We start from the raw sequence: 15,575 nt of genomic DNA, 5'->3' as shown, positions 1-15,575 counted from the left end.
TTCCGGGTATATTGAGGGACAGGGCTGAGAAGCTAGGAAGGGTTGTTGTTCTGTGAGGCGAGGCTGAGAGCGCTGCAGGCCTTTCTCGTTTCCCTTATCAGTACACTGCCTTGGTCTTCCAGCCTGGTTGTCCTGTGGTTGTGTTGTTGACAGGAAAGGCTGGGGCCTCCAGGGAGAGTCCACCTTCCCTGGTGTCACCTCTCAGAACCAGAGAGGCTCCTGGGAAGCCCTCCCCTAGAAAGAGAGAGGATCTGAGTTTGTTATTGGTCACTGTGGTTTCGGCCTTGGGGAAGTTCAGGGTCTCCCCTAATGAGGCTTTAGAGGTTTGAACTTGTACTGAGGCTCAACTTTTGCTTTCAAGCCAGAAAAGAACTGAATCAAACATTATTAATCTATCTCCAGACCCTTCTTGAAAATCTTTTCTGTAATGTCAAGTGCCCTCTTTCCACCTTCAGTCTGAACAAATTATCCTACATGTCTCTTGCTGCTGCTTCTGGAAATACATTTCTTGGGGGAAACTGTGTAGCATCTTGGTGTCACATCCTAGTTAAGGAGGACTAACTAAATGACTTGAGAGGCATGCATTGGGCCTGCTTAGCAAGCCATAACTTACCCAGGGACTATGCCAATATGTGGCATTAAGACTTTTCTGTGATTGTATTAGCTTAAGACTGTGTTAACATATATGCAGCATCACTAAAATTTAAATAGAGATAAATATAAAATATTGCAATTTAGTGTTTTGGTGGCAAGCAAACTGCTGTATTCAAAATGTTCTAGCTGGGCTTTTGATGACTCACTGGAGAGCCGTTACAGTGACAGCATGGTATGGCGCCAGAGCTTTTGGAAGCCAACAGCAGGCTCCTGAACATCATGAAAGTGTCAGTGTTTTATGCAAAGAGGAATTTGATGCAAGGTAAGAATATTTCTATGCAGAGAGGCAGGTTTCTGTGCTCTAGTCTGATATTCATTATTTATCTTGATGTCCTAAGTATTGACTCTGTATGTCCCTACCTGTGCACAGTCACATGTGCGCATACATATCACACACATGTACATGCACACAGACAGTGACTGAATGAGCTGGCTCTTTGTCAAGAGGGTATTCAACGGAAAGTGAGCACCTTAGAATCATGGAGTCCCAGGGCAGGGAGCATTAGGCAGAAGTCATTCCTTCTAGCTTTCTGCTGATGGGCAAGAGTACTGCCCCATTTGTCCATATGTTTTGGTATTTGGGAGGACTAGGCAGACCACGTGTGGGAGCCCTGGTGGCACAGTGGTTAAGAGCTTAGCTGCTAACCAAAAGGTCGGCAGCTCAAATCTGCAGCCGCTCCTTGGAAACCCTGTGGGGCAGTTCTTCTCTGTCCTATAGGGTCGCAATGAGTTGGAATCAATTCGATGGCGATGGGTGTTTTTTCTTTTTTTTTTTTAAAGCAGACCACTGGACCTGGAGTCAGAAAATCTGGGTACAAGTTCAGTCTCTAACATTTGCTGGCTTTGTGCCCGTGGACAAGTGATTTTACATTTCTAAGCCTCAGCTATTTCTTTTGTTAACTGGGGACAATAATAGATGTCCTGTGCATTTCAGCCCTAAGATTGAGTGAGTTTCAAATAATATACAGTAAAAGAAAAAAAAAAAAAAGCCAAATCAGTTGCTGTGGAGTTCATTCTGACTCATGACGACCTCATGTGTTGCAGAATAGAGCTACACTCCGGGGGGTTTTCATGGCTGTGACTTTTTCAATCATCAGACGTTTCTTCCAAGGTGCCTCTGGGTGGGTTTGAACAACCAACCTTTACAGTAAGTCCTGTGAAAATGGTTATAAAGCACCTGTCAGTTATAAGGTGGTATAGTAACATCATCATCTTCTTTATTATGATGTTTCCTTTTTCCTGTGAGTTTTCACTGTAAGAAAATTCTTAGGTTAAACCTAAATCATCTTTCTATATTACAGACCTTTATCCTCCTCATTTTCTCTTCTCCCTGTTCTACCACGTGTCTTTTGGTGCTAATCTTGCCACTTTTTGTAGGTGTTTATTTGCCTGCCTGGGTTAATTGCTTAATAAGGCCTCTGTGCATTTCTATGGATAAAGATATCTTATCCCTGGTGTTAAGCATGATGCAATTATTCCAAGATCAAGAAGAGATTGTTGACATAAATGTAACTGACATGACCACTAAATGTTACAGGGCCGCTGAAGTAAAGTTTGTTGTTCCTCTTTTTGAATATTATTCACACTTATTTATGGGTCACATACACTCATTTTCTGCTGTTTGTTGCCCAAGCCCTTGCATAAGGAGATTTGAGGTTTGGGGGAGGCTGATGCTTTTTTAGCAGCTTCATCTTCTCATGGTGTCATTTTTTTTTTTAAACCTTTCTCCTCGTTCAGGTCAGTTGTTTTCATTAGCCTTTCTGTGACCTGATTTCCTCTCACGATGGCACCTGTGTGTGTCTCCAGTCTGACCTACCAGGAGTTTCTGGAGTCCCAGACAAATCATTTGTGTTTCTGTATAAGGGAAGTCTCAGCAAGGCCTTGTGAATTTCAGAGCCCATGAAGCCTTCTGTGATCTGGTTTTGGTTTTACTACTCAGCAAACTAGCTGCCTGCTTTTGGTTTCCTCTTGTCTCCCTGCACATAGCCTTTACCTTTTAATTGTGTTGAATTAACCTATCAAGACTGGTGTCCCTGCCCCAGGTATCACTGGCTTTTGCTGTCCTCATGCCCGTGCCTCAGTCACCTTTGGTCTCCTACATCCATCTTTAACAGCTCACATTCTCATCTGTACATGTATGAATTACTGTGTAATTATATGGGCTTGTAAGTGTTCACTGTACACAATGCTTTTGTTTGAACTAGTCCACAGTTTGCAAGATGTTGTGGAACTGAGGTCTGTGTGAGGGATGTACACATACCATCCATCATGGTGAGGTTATGTTCTGTTGTGATGGATCCCTGGAACAGGATTCTCTTCTAACTTCTCTCTCCTTGGCATCTTCTTGGAAGATTTGCGTTACGCATATCTGTTTCTAAAATGAATGGTCTCCCCTGCACCCCCTCACCCTGGGCTTTATTGCCTCTCTCGTGTCCTCAGTTGTGCTCTCCCTACTGAGGTTTTACTTCATTTTTAACCATTTTCCCTGTGTCATATCTGCATCTCATCTGTATCTTCTCCTCTTGCAACTTGATGGCTTTTGTAAGCTTGCTGGAACACAGCATTCTTAACTCTTTACTTCTGCCATCCACTGGATACTTTGAAATTCACTTCCCATTTTTTCCAAAATCTTGTATTCTCTGACCACCCCCATTATCTCTTCACATCCTCATCTCTCCTGGTGAGCATGCTTTTTTGTCCTTGTTGTAACATTCAGCCCCTGCACGCCTTCCTGTTTTCCCCATCACCACCAGTGTGCCTCACTCTTTTCTCTCTCTCTAGGCTTCTTCCTCTTAGCTTACAGGTGTATTCAGGTTGCCTGTTCACTAACCCCTGTCCTGCCACCAACCTATTATTCATTGACTTCTTTTACTTCCAAGCTTCTTGAAAGAGTGGGAAAAAAGTGAGGTCCAAGTGAGTACAGATGAGCATGATGTTAATTTTCTCAAAACCATTATTCCTATAATATGGTTTCTGTCCCTACCATCCTGAAATTTTCCAAAAATGCTTTGACATCATTACCATCTCTGTAGCAGTAAACAATGGTGAGCACTACTTTCCTTTGGAAACTTTACTTCTTGACTTCCATGTCGTTGTAGTCTCTTGGTTCTTGGATGTCTGTAATGAATTACTCCCTCTCCTTTTCTGGGAACTATTTGTAGCTATCCATCAAAATTCTTCTGAACTTGTCCCTCTTCTCTCCTTTCATATTCTCGCCCAAGTGGCCCTGTCTATTCCATGGATTCAAATCCTCGCTCATTGTGGATGAATTCCATGTCTACATTTAAGTCTAGCCTTTCTCCTGAGGTCCTATCCTCCATTTCTACCAGACTGTCAGATTGTACCTCAAACTCAAGGAGAAATAAATGGAACTCATTTGTTCCCCTCACAAACTAGGTTTTTCCCTCATTCTCTTTTTATCTATTCTTGTCACTATGATTGTCATTGTCACCAAGCTTGGAACTTTTGAATGACATGAATCTTATTTCTCTCTACTCTCTTGTTCAGTTAGTGAACAAGTTTTGTGGATTTTTATTTTCACTATTACTGTCTACTAAACCGTCTTTCCGCCTTTCTTTTCTACTTTAAGGAACGTTGGTATCGTGAGGGCAGGAACATGTTCATGGAGGGGATTGTCTCCTCAAATTCTAAGAAATGAGCCATGATTAGTATAAACCAAGCATGGTAATCCTGTTCTCCATGGCTGGAGCTTGGTTTAAAGATGGGCATATGACCCAGTTCTGACTAATGAGACATAAAGAGGTGTTTGCTGGAAGGATTTCTGGGAAGGATTTTGCCTCTTTATAAAAAGAGAGACAGCAAAGCGACCCTGCCCATTTTTTCCTGCCTTGATTGCAGTTGTCTTGGAGCTGCAGTAGCTATCTGGGACCTCTGAGGTGACATACACAAGGTCAACCTGCTGAGGAGGATAAGATGATATAGTTTAGCCACTGACTGATTCTGAAAGCATTTATTTCAATATTTCTTGTATTGTTGTTGTTGTTAGTTGCTCTCGAGTCGGTTCCGACTCATAGTGACCCTATGCACCACAGAGCAAAACACTGCCCGATCCTGTGCCACGCTTACAGTTGTTGTTATGCTTGAGCCCATTGTTGCAGCCGCAGTGTCATTCTGTCTCGTTCAGGGTCTTCCTGTTTTTCCCTGACCCTGTACTTTACCAAGCATGACATTCTTCTCCAGGGACTGATCCCTCCTGACAACATGTCCAAAGTACATAAGACGTTGTCTTGCCATCCTTGTTTCTAAGGAGCATTCTGGTTGTACTTCTTCCAAGACAGATTTGTTTGTTCTTTTCGCAGTCCATGGTATATTTGATATTCTTCACCAACACCACAATCCAAAGGCATCAGTTCTTTGTTCTTCCTTATTCATGGTCCAGCTTTTGCATGCATTAAGATGCGATTGAAAGTACCATGGCTTGGGTCAGGCCCACCTTAGTCTTCAAGGTGACATCTTTGCTTTTCAGTACCTTAAAGAGGTCTTTTGCAGATTTGCCCAGTGCAATGTGTCTTTTGATTTCTTGACTGCTGCTTCTGTGGGCATTGATTGTAGATCCAAGTAAAATGAAATCCTTGACAACTTCAATCTTTTCTCCGTTTATCGTGATGTTGTTTATTGGTCCAGTTGTGAGGATTTTTGTTTCCTTTATGTTGAGGTGTAATCCATACTGAAGGCTGTGGTCTTTGATCTTCATCGATAAGTGCTTCAAGTTCTCTTTACTTTTCAGCAAACAAGGTTGTGTCATCAGCATAACGCAGGTTGTTAATGAGTCTTCCTCTAATCCTGATGCCCCATTTTTCTTCTTTTGTCCAGCTTCTCAGATTATTTGCTTAGCATACAGATTGAATAGATAGAGTGAAAGGATGTAACCCTGACGCACACCTTTCCTGACTTTAAACCACGCAGTATCCCCTTGTTCTGTCCAAACGACTGCCTCTTGATCTACGTACAGGTTCCTTATGAGCACAGTTAAGTGTTCTGGAACTCCCGTTCTTCACAATGTTATCCATAATTTGTTATGATCCACACAGTTGAATGCCTTTGCATAGTCAATAATACACAGGTAAACATCTTCCTGGTATTCTCTGCTTTCAGCCAGGATCCATCTGACATGAGCAATGATATCCCTAGTTCCAAGTCCTCTTCTGAATCTGGCCTGAATTTCTGGCAGTTCCCTGTTGACATAACGCTGCGACTGTTTGAGAGATAGTTAATGTCTTTGTTTTTTTAAAACAATGTTAGTCATTGTTCTGCTACTTGCAACTGAATACATCCATATTGATAACATTTCCAAAATCTCTCTGGAATCTTTTAAATCCCTCCCTGTTTCTTCATAGCATTCATCTCGCATTTCAGTTATGTATTTGTTTTATTACTTGTTTGCTGTTGATAACCTGTTAGACAGTACTAGAAGGATAGGATCCCTTCTCTATCTTAATATTGCTGTCTCCCTGTATAATAGGACCTAGCATTGAGCAGATGCTCAGGAAATAATTATTGAATGAATAAATGAAAAAACAAAGGAATAAACTGATACCTAGGAAATGACATGTTTTCAGATAGCATATAGGGGTTGAGTGGAGAGTGCTGTCTTTATTATTAATCACGTAATAGTTAATGGATGATTCAGATACCGCACCATGACCCTTTAAAATCTAAGATCATGAAAATGAATGTGTAGCCCTACTGGCTGACAGCCCAGAAAGTAGAAGGTTAGAGATTGTGATGAGGTCAGACATTGAGAGATGCTAACATTTGAATAAAAGTTCAGATGTGACCCTTAGGACTAGTTCTGACCTCCTGATCCAGTAGCTAATTTTTCCACACTCCCCCAGTGATGGGCTTGCTCAAACCATTTTGTATGTAACAATTTGGTGTGCATATTAACCAAGATCGGCCCAGGCAATTGGGTAGTGGTAGCTCTTAAGCTGCTTTCAAAGTCTGATTACTTTTTTAAAATGGCAGTTAATGACAAATGGAAAATCAGCTGGAAGCATGACCAGCCACCCTGAGTACTGCAGGAACCAAGACTTCATTCTGGGAGAGGGAGACACCACTTCGCTTAATGAACTTGTCCCTTCAGCATTTCTTTCGACTCTGTCTCTGTGACATGCCCCTGCCTCCTCCACATCCTCTATGTGACTGTCTGTGGACTTTTTCTTTATTGACCACCTTCTTAAATATCTTCCCAGCATAACCCCGGCCCACAAAGTTCTTTCCTTTATCTTCAGTTTTATTAACCTTTTTTTTCCTGTACTGCTAAGTATTACGTCTACTTCTCAGATGTACTCCAGTTGTTTCAACTGTTTCCCTAACAAAATCGAAAGCTTCTTGAGAGTGGGAACTGGTGCCCAAGTCTGTGGTACCCACTGCACCTTATAAAGAGGGTAAGTTTCCTGTGGCTACTTAGAACATTTCACAGTACAAACTAACGCCAAAGCTGAAATCACCAAAATTCTGTTGGAGGTAGGAAGCCACTAAGAGCAGGAAGTCTTTTTATTTTCCATTCTTCTGTTTTGTTTGATTTTTCTTCCAGTGAGTATGTATTGCTTTTATAATTAAAATTTAAATAGTAAGTAACAACAGCAACAAAAAAGGAGCAGGGAGACTTCTGTGTCTAGCAAATGGTGGTTTACATTTCCCAAGAAATGCTCTTGGTTCAGAATACCTGAAGATGCTCGATTAAATATTTAACCACTTCCTTAAATGCACAATTCATCTGGCAGGAAACTTCTAGGGCCACTGCTTTGCGTAACTCCAGGGGAGAGATTAATAACATCATATTCTTTATGTGATGGCCCTGCAAGAAAACAAGGGAAATCTTATAGCCAGATATAATGGAAAGCACGAATCTTAAGAGATACAGAGCGCTGAAACTGATGGCTGTCCTGGAGACATTTGCCATTCGCTAGTGGCTGAGGGCTTTTTGTTTCAACAGGCTTTGTAAGTTGGGGGACAGGAAACAAAGCCTAGGGTCCATGAAAGGGAGAATTAGAAAATAAAAATCTACTCGTCTAAAGGAGCTATTAAGGGAACTTGGCTTTCCGTGGAAAGGAGAAAAATTGTCCAGAAAATTCTTCACCCAAGCAAGACTTAGAGTGCATTTGGGCTGGAAATCATACTTCTTTTTATGCTCTGAAAGTTGCCACGCTGAAAATTTAGTTTAAAATGGTTTCAACAAATTAAAAAACTGAAAAAAAAACTTTGCAACTTATATCACAGAGCATTAATATTTCTACTATATATAAAGAGCACCTAAAAATAGAAAATAAACTCACTAACAACCCTGTAGAAAAACTAGCTAACCACACAGTTCATAGAATGAAAGAAATACAGATGGCTTAACCATCTTAAAAGATACCCAACCTTGCTCTTAAGAAGAGAAAGACCAATTAAAACTACACTGAGATACTGCTTCTCATCAGACTGGCAGAAGTCCAGATATTGACAGCATATCTGTTGGTGAAGCAGTGGGGAAACAGGTTCTTACACATTGCTGGTGGAACTATAAAATGCTACATTTATGGAAGGAAATTTGTCAATATCTAGCAAAATTACATATGCATTTATCTTTTGAAATAGGATTCCCACTTCCAGGCTTTTACTTCTAAAATACATTGGCAAAAATACAAAAAGATGTGTATGTTCAAGGTTATTCATTATAGCACTATTTGTAATAGCAAAAGACCAGAAACAACCCAAATGACCATCAGTAGGGAACTGATTAAATAAGTTATATAATTTTTTCCATGGTATACTGTACAGATATAGAAAGGATTAAAGAATCATTTGTATATACTATAGAATATTTTTATAGTGATATTTTCCAGGATATATTGTTAAATGAAAAAAGGAAGGTGGAAGGTGGATAAAAGTACAAAGAAAATGCCATTATGTGCATGTGTTTGTATTTTTAAAAATAATTGAAAGGTAAAATGTACTAAAGGGAGAGGGACGTTACAGCCATACACATATTTTATATAGTTTTAAAACAATTTAAAAATTCATAAAAATTGAAAGGAAAATGAAACAAGTGAATCTGTCTATAAAATTGGTGGCATAACTACACAGAGAGGAATTATTTTGTGTGATTTGAAAACCCATAATTTGATTATACATCCCTAGTTGGATATGTTGTTGTTGTTACTAGTTGCCTTCGAGTCAGCTCCGACTCATGGTTACCGTACATATAACAGAACGGAAAGTTGCCCGGTCCGGTACCATCTTCCTGATCGTTGGTATGTTTGAGTCCATTGTTGTGGCTGTTGGGTCAGTCCATATTCTTGAAGGTTTCCCTCATTTTCATTGACCCTCTACTTTACCAAACATGACGTTCTTTTCTAGCGACTGGTTTTTCTTGATGACCTGTCCAAAGTAAGTGAGCAAAGACTCACCATCCTCACTTCTAAGGAGAATTCTGGTTGTATTCTTCTAAGACTGATTTGTTCGTTCTTCTGAAGTCCGTGGTATATTTAATTTTCTTTGCCAAAACCACAGCGCAAATGCATCCATTCTTCTTCTATCTTCCTTTTTCATTGTCCAGCTTTTGCATGCATTTGGGGTGATTGAAAATACCATATATCAGGCACATCTTAGTCCTCAAAGTGACATCTTTGCTTTTTAAAACTTTAAAGAGGTCTTTTGCAGCAGCTTTGCCCAATGCAGTATGGACAATGAAACCTACAAAACTTTTCAGAAATTTTATCGTCAGTGGTAATTTTGGTATTGTTATTCTGAGACTGTTGTATGTATTGTGGAATAAAGCAAATAAGTAATTATACTGGTGTCTCTGAAAGCCAGGGTTTTCAGCATGAGAGAAGGGAAGTACTAATGTATAATCAGAGATTGAGTAAAGTCTCCTGTAATTCTCAATTTGAATTAGGAGTATTAGTGTGAATTTTTGATGACTCTTATCTTAAATATATATATATATATATATATATATATTAGCTTTATTCACCAAAAAGGTCTAGAAAAAAGACAGCTCAATAACATTGAGCACCCTGACTCCCAGATTATATTTTTTCTATATCATTTCCCTCTATAATATCATTTTCCACTAAAACAGACTATGATTTTGTAGTGAAATGACTAATTTCAAATCTGGAGTAGGATATGTACAAGGCGATCCTGTGCGGTAGATTAAGTATTTTCATGTGTGGCCTTTCTAGCCATCGTCTTGTAACTCCCACCCAGGTGATTGAGCAGCACTGTGTGATAGGGTAATTGTGGCCCACTAAGGGAGTTGGTCAGTTTTGCCTTAAAAGAAAGCCAGTTCCAGAGAAGAGAGGAGGATCCTGCCACCACCAAAGAAGAACAGCCGGGAGTGGAGAGTGTGTCCTTTGGACACGGTATCCCTGTGCTGAGAAGCTCCTGGAAGCAGGAGACAGAGAGTAAGCTATAACCCTGAAGGCAGTGAGAAGTGGTGGCAGGAGAGACCCTGCAGCAGGAGATAGCCTGTGGAGAGAGAAAGCTGAGTGCCTTTGGGCAGAGGCCTAAGGCCAGGGAGAGGCATGCCTGCAAGCATGGCTGGGAAGAGCTGTCCTGATGAAAGAACTGTATCCTTACGTGTTCCTGAGCCTGATTTGTAACCTGTTACTTTCCTAATAAATGCCATAATTGTGAGTATGGTCTGTGAGTTCTGTGTGGCCACTGTAATGAATTATCAAACCCAGCAGAGAAGTGGAGAGTGTTGTTGGAGGGACAGTTGGTGTCAGAGTTGGTAAAGATGGCTAAGAGAGAAGGCGTGTCTGACCTCCACGTCATAGGAATCAGTCTTGGGCTGTTGATCTTGGTTCTCCTTTTCCCTTACGAAGGTAGAGGAGATTAGACACTGCCCCCGTGCCGTTTTTACATCCTGGAATAGCTTGCCATAATAGAAAGCAAGGAAGCTATCAAAGACTACTACAGTCATGTGAAAAGGATGCAGGAGTCAACTTGAAGAAGTTCCATTGGCCAAAGATGGAGCAGTTTGCACTTTAAGAAGAATAGTAACTACAATGAATTGTAACTATTAAATATGCTTTAATCCCTTAGTTCATCATGATAAGAAAGGGGGAAAAACGCTATTGATCATATTTGGAAGATACTAGGGAAATAACTGATCGAAAGTAGTAAACAAATTAGAGCAATTGAGCATTTATTCTACCTTTCCAATATGAACTGAACATCAAGGTAACAAAATAGTTGATGAGGGGAAGTTTATCTTCACAGAGAAATTCCATATTGACATCTGTTTCCCTATTTTCAGTGTTTTAGCTTCCATTTACTTTTGTGACTTCCCTATCTGGGTTGATATCTGGTTGGTCTGTCCTGTGTTCTAGTCTTTGGTTGTTATCTGATGTTACTGATTTTCTAACCAGAGGACTCCCTTTAGTATTTCTTGTAATTTTTGTTTGGTTTTTGCAAATTCCCCAAACTTCTCTTTATCTGGAAATGCCCAAGTTTCGCCATCATATTTGAGAGACAGTTTTGCTGGATATATAATTCTTGGCTGGCAGTTTTTCTCCTTCAAGGCTTTCTATATGTCATCCCATTGCCTTCTTGCCAGCATGGTTTCTACTGAGTAGTCTGAGCTTATTCTTATTGACTCTCCTTTGTAGATGCCTTTTATTTATCGCTAGTCGCTCTTAAAGTTCTCTCTTTATCTTTGGTTTTAGCAAGTTTGATTATAATATGTCTTGGTGACTTTCTTTTGGGATCTACCTTATGTGGGGTTTGATGAGCATCTTGGATAGATATCTTGTCATCTTTCACTGTATCAGGGAAGTTTTCTACCAACAAATCTTCAACAGTTCTCTCTGTATTTTTCTGTTATCCCCTCCATTCTGGTACTCCAATCAATCATAGGTTATTCCTCTTGATAGAGTCCCACGTAATTCTTAAGGTTTCTTCATTTTTTAAAATCCTTTTATCTGTTTTTTCCTCAAATAAGTTGGTGTCAAATGCTTTATCTTCAATCTCTGACTTCATTGCCTCTATGCTGCTCCTATGACTTCCTGTTGAGTTGTCTAATTCTGAAATTTTATAGTTAATCTTCTGGATTTCTGATTGCTGTCTCTCTGTGGATTCTTGCAGCCTGTTAAATTTGTCATTATGCTCTTCTCTAATCTTTTTAATTTCTCTATTGCGTGTTCTGCATTTTGCTTAATTTCCTTCCTAATTTTTGAAGTGTTCTGTATATTAATCTTTTGTATTCTGCCTCCGGTAATTCCAAGAAATTTTCCTCCTCTGGAAAATGTCTAGATTCTTTATTTTGAGTGCTTGCGGAAGCCGTCATGGATTGCCTCTTTATGTGATTTGATATTGACTGTTGTCTCCAAGCCAACAATAAGTTATTATATTTATTTATTTAATGTTTGCTTACTGTGTCCTAGCTTCTTGTTTTGTTTTGATATGCCCAAATAGGTTGCTTGTATGAGCTAGTTTGATTATTGGCACCTTTGAAGCTCTAATGTCCTTTCACCAGGTGGTTAAATCTGTTACTAGGTATGTGAGCTCAGGAGTCCACCCACTCCTCCTGTATGGATTCAGCTCAGGTGCCCAGGTAGATAGCCACCAAGTGTGTGGTGTAGGCTCTCACTTACAGTCCTAGACAGGCATGGGTGATCGGTGTAGGCACAAGCATCTGGCTTTAGCGGGGGGACACACTCTGAGCAAGGCAGGGGGCTGACAGCCGCCCCCGAGTGTCCAGGAGGAAGGCGTGTCCCTGTTCCCTAGAGCACGTAGGTGCGTGAGTTTTGCAGCCGGACTATGAGCACCTAATGCTGTTGGCTGTAAGGACTGGGGGGCACCTCTTATTCATGGGCCCCTCTTGCAGGTGGCTAGGTGGCATGGGTGGAGCCACCAGGCCTCGGGCCCCTTATGTGGGTAGGTGAAGACCCTGCTTAATGGGCAGAGCAGTGTCAAATTTCAAGAACCTGCCACTTCACAGCTGAAACAGTTGAGGTTAGAGTTCCAGTATATACCCTGTTGTACTGTGGTAATGAGGGCCTACGCTGTGGAGATGGGCCCACACAAGTCTATGCAGGGGGAAAGGCACTCAAAGTCTGTGGATCCCTTTTGCCTGTGCCTAGGCAAAGGAGCTATGCCTACCCTGGTTTCCTGGCTTAGGAGAGCTGGCAGTTTATTTTTTCCCGTTTGTTAATTTGTTCACTCTCCAAGGCAGGAAGAATGGCTCCAGGCATGTGACGGATCCTGCTTCTGGCCCAGGGGACTCGGCAATTGCTGAAGCCGGTCCAGGACCCAGTGCAGATCAGTGAGTGGGGAGCTAAATGGGAGAGAGGTTTTTCCCTAAGGGGGGTGTTTTTGATCTGTGCCGTAAGCTGTATGTAAGTACTTATCTTTCGTGGAGGGCTGTGTCTCACTGGTTCTGGGTCTCCGCCGTAGACTCTGGTGATGGTTCTCTCCTGGTGCAGAAAACGCGCCTCTTGAGCATGGCTGCTTGCCTGCCTCACCGCTTACCCCGGAGCTGATCAGGCCCGAAGGGTTCAGGCTCTCGCTGGGTCAGGTCTGGCAACTCCTTGCTACTTCCGAACCATCTCTCCCTCCCCCTGCCACTCAGTCCGGTTCCTCAACTCTGCCTTTGATGTTCACGGCCCCCAGATTGCCATATATAATCGAATCACTTGTTTTTTCGGGTCTTTGTTGTAAGAGGGTCCACTGGAAGCGTCTGACTACTCCGCCATCTTGGCCCCACCTCTGTTTCCGGACTTTTTAATGACCCTTGCTTTCTTCATGTATAATGTCCTTGATGTCATTCCACAGCTCATCTGGTCCTCAGTCATTAGTCGTCAACGGGTCAAATCTATTCTCAATATGGTCTCTAAATTTAGGTGGGATATACTCAAGGTCATACTTTGGCTCTGTTCTGCATTCGGCTTCTGACCTTATTCTGACTGATGATGTAGAGCTTTTCCATTGCCTCTTTCCACAGATGAAGTCAGTTTGATTCCTGTGTATTCCATCCGGTGAGGTCCATGTGTATAGTCACTGTTTATGTTGTTGAAAAAAAGTATTTGCGATAAAGAAGTCGTTGGTCTTGCAGAATTCTATCCAGCATCGTTTCTATCACCAAGGCTGTATTTTCCAACTACCAGTCCTTCTTCTTTGTTTCCAGCTTTTGCATTCCAATCACCAGTAATTATCAGTGCATCTTGATTGCATGTTTGATCAATTTCAGACTGCAGAATCTGGTAAAAATCTTCAGTTTCTTCATCTTTGGCCTTACTGGTTGGTGTGTAGATTTAAATGATAGTTACATTAACTGGTCTTCCTTGTAGGCGTATGGATATTATCCTATCACTGACAGCATTGTACTTCAGGAATGATCTTGAAATGTTCTTTTTGACAATAATCGAACGCCACTCCTCTTCATTTTGTCATTCCTGGCATAGTAGACCATATAATTGTCTGATTCAAAATAGCCAATACCACATATGTATATACATGTGTATGTTGCACATATATTCATATGTATAATAAAACACATAGGAACAGTTACAGAGACTTCTTAGATATAATCAAAACACCTCTCAAGATTGGTATACTGGGTTAGGACCATAGTCTCATAGAACAACTAAATCAGTGGGCATAACATAGTTCATAAAGATAATGTTCTACATCCTAGTTTTGTGAATATCATCTGGGTCCTTAAAAGCTTGCAGACAGCCATCTAAGATACAACTATTGGTCTCTACTCATCTGGAATAAAAGAGAATGAAGGAAACCAAAGACTCAAAGAGGAAACTAGTCCACAGGACTAATAGCCCTCATGAACCACAGTGTCTTCTAGCCTGAAACCAGAAGAACTAGGTGGTGCCTGGCTCCAGCTATCAACCGTTCTTACCAGGGACACAATAGAAGTTCCTGGATAGAATGGGAAAAAAAATGAACAAAATTCAAATTCATAAAAAATGCCAGACTTACTGGACTGATAGAGACTAGAGGAACCCCTTTGAACTTGGAACTGAAAGCACTCCCAGAAGCCATATTTCAAGCAAATAACAGATTGGCTTATAAAATAAACAGTATCACCCACGAGTGCTGTTCTCCCTTAAACAATCAACTATATGAGACCAAACGGTCAACATTTACCCTAAAGTGAAGATGAGAAGGTAAGACTGGGCAGGGAAGCTAGATTAATGGAAACAGAACAAAGAGAATGGAAATAATGAGAATGCTGACACATTGGAGAAAATGTAACCAATGTCACAGAACAACCTGTATAAAAAGTGTTAAATGGGAACTAATTTGCTGTGTAAACTTTCACCTAAAACACGATAAAATATGTTTTTATTTTTGTTTATTGTTGTAGTTTAAGTGAAAATTTACATTTCAGGTTAGTTTCCCATACAAAAATTTACACGTAGATTGTTATGTGACCCTTATTGCTCTCCCTATACTGTGACAGCACACTCCTCCTGTCCACCCCTGATTTCCCATGTCCATTCACCCAGCTCCTAACCCTCTCTGCGTTCTCATCTCACGTCCAGACAGAAGCTGCCCGTTTAGCCTCATGTATCTACTTGAGCTAAGAAGCACACTCTTCACAAGTATCATTTTATGTCCCACAGTCCAGTCCCATCTTTGAAGAGTTGGCTGCAGGAATTGTTTTAGTTCTGGGTTGACAGAGAGTCCGGGGACCATGCTTTCCAGGGTTCCTCCAGTCTCAGTCAGACCATTAAGTGTGGTCTTTTTACTAGAATTTGAGTCCTGCATCCCACCTTTCTCCTGCTCCATCAGGGACTCTCTGTTGTGTTCCCTGTCAGGGCGGTCATTGGTGGTAGTCAGGCAGCATCTAGTTCTTCTGGTCTCAAGATGATGCAGTCTCTGGTTTATGTGGCCCTTTCTGTCTCTTGGGCTAATACTTTCCTTGTGTCTTTGGTATTCTTCATTCTTCT

General features: G+C 41.1%; 1 protein-coding gene across 7 annotated transcripts in view; it reads left to right on the top strand.

Moving 5' to 3' along the window:
- Nucleotides 1-15,575, top strand: part of SIL1 (SIL1 nucleotide exchange factor) — a 288,848-nt gene that overhangs the window by 200,019 nt on the left and 73,254 nt on the right. The window lies entirely within an intron of this gene.

Source organism: Trichechus manatus, unplaced genomic scaffold (assembly GCF_000243295.1).
Source record: "Trichechus manatus latirostris isolate Lorelei unplaced genomic scaffold, TriManLat1.0 scaffold00080, whole genome shotgun sequence".
In the NCBI taxonomy this organism is placed as follows: domain Eukaryota; kingdom Metazoa; phylum Chordata; class Mammalia; order Sirenia; family Trichechidae; genus Trichechus; species Trichechus manatus.
This window is presented reverse-complemented; position numbering and strand designations above follow the sequence as displayed.